We start from the raw sequence: 6820 nt of genomic DNA on the forward strand, positions 1-6820 counted from the left end.
GTCTCTCTATGAAATGCCTATTCAAGACATTTCATATAAATGAAATAATAAAATATGTGTTCTTTTGTGACTAGCTTTTTTCACTTAGTATAATATTTTCAAGGTCATCCATGTTGTAGCATATATCAGTATGTCATTCATTTTTATGGCTAAATAATAGACCATTGTACTGATGTAACGCATTTTGTTTATTCATTCATCAGTTGATGGACATTTGGGTCATTTCTACTTTTTAGTGATTATAAGTAATGTTGCTATGAACATTCATGTACAAGTTTTTGTGTGGATGTATTAATACATTTTCATTTCTCTTGAGTACATGCCTAGGAGTGGAACTGACACTATGTTTAATCCTTTCAAGAACTACCAAAGCAGTTGCATTCTCACCAGCAGTATATGAGGGTTCTAATTTCTCCATACGATTCCAATACTTGTTATTGTCTGTCCTTTTGATATGGCCATCTCTGTGGGTGTGAAGTCCTATCTCACTGTGGTTTTGACTCATATTTCTCTAACAGCTAATGATATTAAGCATCTTTCCATGTGCCTGTTGACCATTTGCATATCTGTTTTAGAGAAATGTCTATTCTGATAGTTTCCCCAGCTTTTAATTGAGTTGCTTTATTATTATTGAATCGTAAGAATTCTTTATATATTCTGGAGACCAGTCCCTTATCATTTATATGATCTGAAAATATTTTCTCCTACTCTATGAGTTGTCTTTTTACTTTCTTAAAGTTATCATTTGTAGCACAGAAGTTTTAAATTTTGATATAGTTCAATTTATCTTTTTTTTTCTTTTGTTGCTTATGCTTCTGGTGTCATATCTAAGAAACCACTGCCAAATCCAAGGACACAAAGATCTACACCTACATTTTCATCTAAGAGTTTTATAGTTTTAGCTCTTACATTAGATCTATGATCCAGCTTGAGTTACTTTTTGTATATGGTTTGAGGTAAGGGTCTAACTTCATTTTCTTTTCCTGGTGTCCGAGCACCATTTGCTGAAAAGACTATTCTTTTCCCCACTGAACTGTCTTGGCATCCTTGTTGAAAATCAGTTGACCATAAGTATAAGAGTTCCTTTCTGGACTCTCAATTCAATCCCATTAATATATATGTCTATTCTTTTTTTTTTTAATGTGTGGCACACTTTTATATTCTATTCTCTTCTTTCTTTTTAAATTTAATTTTTATTTTATATTGGAGTATACTTGATTTACAATACTGTGTTAGTTTCCAGTATACAGCAAAGTGATTCAGTTATATGTATATATACACCTCTATTCTTTTTCAGATTCTTTTCCCATATAAGTCATTACAGAATATTGACTAGAGTTCCCTGTGCTATACAGTAGGTCCTTGTCAATTATCTATATTATATATAGTAGTGTGTATATGTTAATCCCAAACTTCTATATGTATATGTCTAATCTTATGCCAGTACTACACGGTCTTGATTACTGCAGCTGTAATACTAAATTTCGAAATCTCCTTGAACTTTGTTCTTTTTCAGGATTGTTATGGGTATCTGGGTCTCTTGCAATTCCATATGAATTTTAGTATCAGTTTGTTAATTTCTACAGAAAAAGCAGGCTAGGATTTTAATAGGGACTATGTTGAATGTGTAGATCAATTTGAGTATTGCCATGCTATATACATTTTCTAACATCCTTCAAGTTATGTATATTTACATAACTACAATCATACTATACATACTACTATACTTGATCAGTGTTTAAAAATTTTTTTATTAAGATATGCCTCATACATTTTTAAGTCATTAAATTTTCTTGGCCTTGAAACCACAAATCCAAGAATCTGGAACATTATTTTTCATCTGAAGAGTAAGCAACACAAATAAATTATTTTTCATTTTACCTCCTAAGACTAAATGTTGAAAATGAAATTTACAAAGTAAGATTACTTTGGACCAGGAAAGCAGAAGACCTGGTGTGTAAGTCCTTGGCTTCTAACATTGTCTTTGGGAATTTTTTTTTTTTGTGGTACGTGGGCCTCTCACTGTTGTGGCCTCTCCTGTTGCGGAGCACAGGCTCCGGACGCGCAGGCTCAGCAGCCATGGCTCACGGGCCCAGCCGCTCCGCGGCATGTGGGCTCCTCCCAGACCGGGGCACGAACCCGCATCCCCTGCATCGGCAGGCGGACTCTCAACAACTGCACCACCAGGGAAGCCCTTTGGGAATGTTTTTATCCACTCCATTCTTTTCAAGAACCACACAGGGCAAGAAGAGAATTTAAGGTAGCAACCAGCAACAACTGGTAAACCTACCAATAAGCAAATAAATTTAAGGAAAAAGTATAATTCTATATATATATATATATTAAGCACATTTAAAAGGTTAAATTCACTTGGCTTTGGAGCATCAAGTTCTCTTTATCTTGTTGTGGTATAGCCATCAGGATCAGTTGGGAGGGCTCCTTAGTGTGAATGGACCATCTTGACACATTTCATTGACTTCTGAAACAATACAGTAGCTTATCTTCTAATATGTGAATCCTGTTGGCAGGGGAGCCTCTGGGATAGCAGCAAAAGAATCATGAGCCTGTCTATAAATACTCTACAGGAAGAAAGTATGGTCTTTTTGTAAGCATTGATTTATATTCGCTTTTGTGTATGGAAACACTTTTGCTTACCTTAGGAACATAAATAAAATTAAATGTAAATAATATCTTTAAATATTAGAATAAAATTCACCTAAGTATTCATTATTTGAAAAAATAGTTCTTATATTTTTGAGTTTCATTATGACTCATAGGCTTTTTACAGTCTTAACTTATAATATTATCTTTTCTTTTTTTATGTTCAAATGGTCACAATTAAGCCAGTTGGAGCGACTGTAAGCTGCCTCTTGTGTCCTTTTGAGGGAGCCTCTGAATTTTCAAAACATCCTTGCTTGCTATCTGGCAGTTACTGCTGCCTGCCTCCCTCCCATCTACCCCAGTTCTACCCTTACCCCTCCAATCTGTACTTTATCTGCCTAAGTATAATCTGCCTAAGAAAATCAGGTATCCTTTCAAGAAGTCCTGGTTTCTTTTAGTGGAACACAATATTAGAGACAAAAGTCTGTGGGCTAGAGGTGCATTTCAAGATTGGCTTTATGGACTGACATTGTTCTTAGGCCATTTTAGTCAACAGAACTAGAAAATATATATGTAAAGACATAATTTTTACTGTTCTTTTCCAACTGAATTTTAACATTAAGGCATACCTACTTTAATTTTAAACCCCTTATCTAAATTATAACTGCATTCCTTTTTGTAACATGATAAACCATACAACTATTACTTTAGCTGAAAATCTTGTTTAAAACTGGTATAATTACTGGTTCTGTCAATAACAACTTATTAATGTTAAAACTTAGCATAAAAGTATTTACAGAATAACAAAATTAAGTATTACAATTGCCTTTGTATAATTTGACTACATTCTACTCCAATTAATGAACAGTCAAATTATCTTGTTTGGGGTTACTTGTAATTTTTTAAATTGTTTTGTTGTTAAATATACGGTTATCTGATGTATTCTCTATTCTAATTCTTTAATTTTAATTTGAGATTGTTGATGTTTTAACTGACAATTCTTTCTTGGTAGCAGCATTACAATACTAGAGTTTAAGGGAAGGCTGTTTTTTATTAGTATACTTTATCAGATGGATGAAAAATATAAGCAGTTTGATCTGTCACTGTCAAGAATTTTATTTGATTAACCTAATGACTCATGTGGTTATGTGCATAACCTTTCTATACAAGGTTATGCATGTACTACAAACCTTTCTTTTTTATACAAGTTCTTTCTGGTAAACCCAGTTTTGTATGTGCAAGAAATTTAGAAAATTCCAGTCATTTAAATTTCTATGCAAGATTTTATATATTTGCATACATTAAAATATAATGCTTGGGCTTCCCTGGTGGCGCAGTGGTTGAGAGTCCACCTGCTGATGCAGGGGACACAGGTTCGTGCCTCAGTCCGGGAAGATCCCACATGCTGCGGAGTGGCTGGGCCCGTGAGCCATAGCCGCTGAGCCTGCGCGTCCGGAGCCTGTGCTCCGCAACAGGAGAGGCCACAACAGTGAGAGGCCCGCGTACCGCAAAAAATATATATATATAGGGCTTCCCTGGTGGCGCAGTGGTTGAGAGTCCGCCTGCCGATGCAGGGGACACGGGTTCGTGCCCTGGTCCGGGAGGATCCCACATGCCGCGGAGTGGCTGGGCCCATGAGCCATAGCCGCTGAGCCTGCGCGTCCGGAGCCTGTGCTCCGCAACGGGAGAGGCCACAGCAGTGAGAGGCCCACGAACCGCAAAAACAAACAAACAAAAACAAACAAACAAATATATATATAATGCTTGTAAACTAGTTGGTAATATTTTGTTTCTTGGTTTAGGCACTGGTTACACAGGAGCATTAACAATAAAAATTCATTAAGCCATACATTGTGATGGTGCACTTTATTCTACATATATTATATATTTAAAATCTCATTTTTGTAACTGTTTCGCATTATAGTTACTAGACATTAACACAAAGATTTTAAAAAATCCTTTTTAAAGAACCAGAATTTATAAAATTCAATTTTATCAATAGATTTTATTTTCATTTTAGTTAGCAGAGCTAACTGAAGACATATATAAACCAAGAGTTATATTTACGTTTCATTATGCCATAACTTTTATCACTTTAAAGAGGAAGTTAATATAAAATTTCTTAAATTTAAGATTATGAATCTGTAAAAAGAACTCATAAGATTTTTTTTCTTCTACCAAAGAGTTAGGAGTGGTTTGGTTCCCCTATCATAGCTAAGAAACTATGGTTTTGTGACCAAAGATATTGTAAATTTTTTTAATTAAAAAATATGATTTTTAGGTTTAGTTACTCATTTTAAGCTATAAATAATGGTTTTAACACATGTAAATTAACTGGCTTATTTTATTTGCTCAAGAAACTGCATAAAAAACCACTCCAAGAAAACTTAGTGCTCTGTTATCTGTGCAAATATACTGTACACTAATCAAGTTTTGAAAATGATATTGGGAAGTCTCAAGTTCTTAAAAATGCACCATTAAGCACCAATTAAAATATCTAATTTTGGGCTTTCCTGGTGGCACAGTGGTTGAGAGTCTGCCTGCCGATGCAGGGGACATGGGTTCGTGCCCCGGTCCGGGAAGATCACACATGCCGTGGAGCGGCTGGGCCCGTGAGCCATGGCCGCTGAGCCTGCACGTCCGGAGCCTGTGCTCCGCAACGGGAGAGGCCACAACAGTGAGAGGCCCGCGTACCGCAAAAAAAAAAAAAAAAAAAAAAAATCTAATTTCATGAATATATCTAACTGAATAAAACTTCAATTGGTAATAGGTGTGAAAAAAAATTTCTTCTACAACATCTATTTAAAAGAATGGAAATATATAAATGTATTTTTTGTAAACATCCCGAAGGCTACACCTTTATCTGTTTCTGGAGAGATTTCCTAATCAGTAAAGCTAAAATGCGTTAAGTGTTTTAACTAACAATTTTTTCCAGAAAAACCTTACTCTCAAAAAGGGGTGGGGGGAGAGTTTTTATACTCCTAAAAATTGACAGCATGCCAAAAACTACAATAAAACGTAATGACAGTAATAAAATGCTAACATTAAAAAGCTTATTTAGAAACACACCTAGTTCCTTTGAGACTAAAATTTTAAAAAAGGAAAAAACATGTCACCCTAAATCTTGGCCAAAGAACCAATAGTTTCTAAGCCGAATAAAGGGGAAAACTAAACCACTCCCACTTCTTCTTTGGTTAAAAAAAGAGGGGGAAGTTGATTTCTTTTAAAAGATATATAACCTCAAATTTGGGAGCTTTAATATGAAAAATCTTTACTTCAAAGGGTAATAAAATATAGGGTAATAATAACAGTAGGTAATTTTAATATATCTTTGGGAAGTTCTTTATTTAATGTAACAATTTAAAATTTCAGAAGAATATTGGTCAATTTTAGGTCTTTTTAAAAATTTTACTTTTAAAAAAGTATTTTTATGTGTTTTACTTGTATGGTGATTGTGTAGTTATCACAGAATACAAAACTGGAAAGCAAATAGGGCACATCCAAATCTATGCAGAATTTGGGTTTTTGCACTTGAGGTCCATATAGCTAAACTTTTCAAGAACTGTATTGAACAACACATAAATAAAATGTGAATATGGGATTTCACTTGAAATGTGTTACAAACCAAACACTTGGTATCTTAAAAACTGGTTATTATAAAACCTATACAATACTGTAAAGTCACAAGGACCAACAGAATTCTTCCATTAAAATGTTCTATGTAGAGTCTTTACCTTTTATAGTCCTCTGATAATACTTAATATGAATTGTATTTTACTTTGACGTTAACTTGGTTATAATTACTGACATTCTTAATTATGAACCTGCAAACTAAAACAATTTTAGATTAATAGCATAGGTATTTATCTAAAGTTTTGTGTTTTTTTTGTTTTTTTTTTTTTTTATTGTGGTACGCGGGCCTCTCACTGTTGTGGCCTCTCCCGTTGCAGAGCACAGGCTCTGGACACACAGGCTCGGCGGCCATGGCTCACGGGCCCAGCCGCTCCGCGGCATGTGGGATCCTCCCGGACCAGGGCACGAACCCGTGTCCCCTGCATCGGCAGGCGGACTCTCAACCACTGCGCCACCAGGGAAGACCCTATCTAAAGATTTTTAAAAGAAAAAAATTTGAGGTTTGGCATCAAACTGATTTTAAAGTAAAAAGAATGTTGCTAGTAAAATAATGTACACTGGTTAATTGCCTATAATAATTAAAAAT

The sequence above is a fragment of the Mesoplodon densirostris genome, chromosome 4 (assembly GCF_025265405.1).
Source record: "Mesoplodon densirostris isolate mMesDen1 chromosome 4, mMesDen1 primary haplotype, whole genome shotgun sequence".
Taxonomy (NCBI): domain Eukaryota; kingdom Metazoa; phylum Chordata; class Mammalia; order Artiodactyla; family Ziphiidae; genus Mesoplodon; species Mesoplodon densirostris.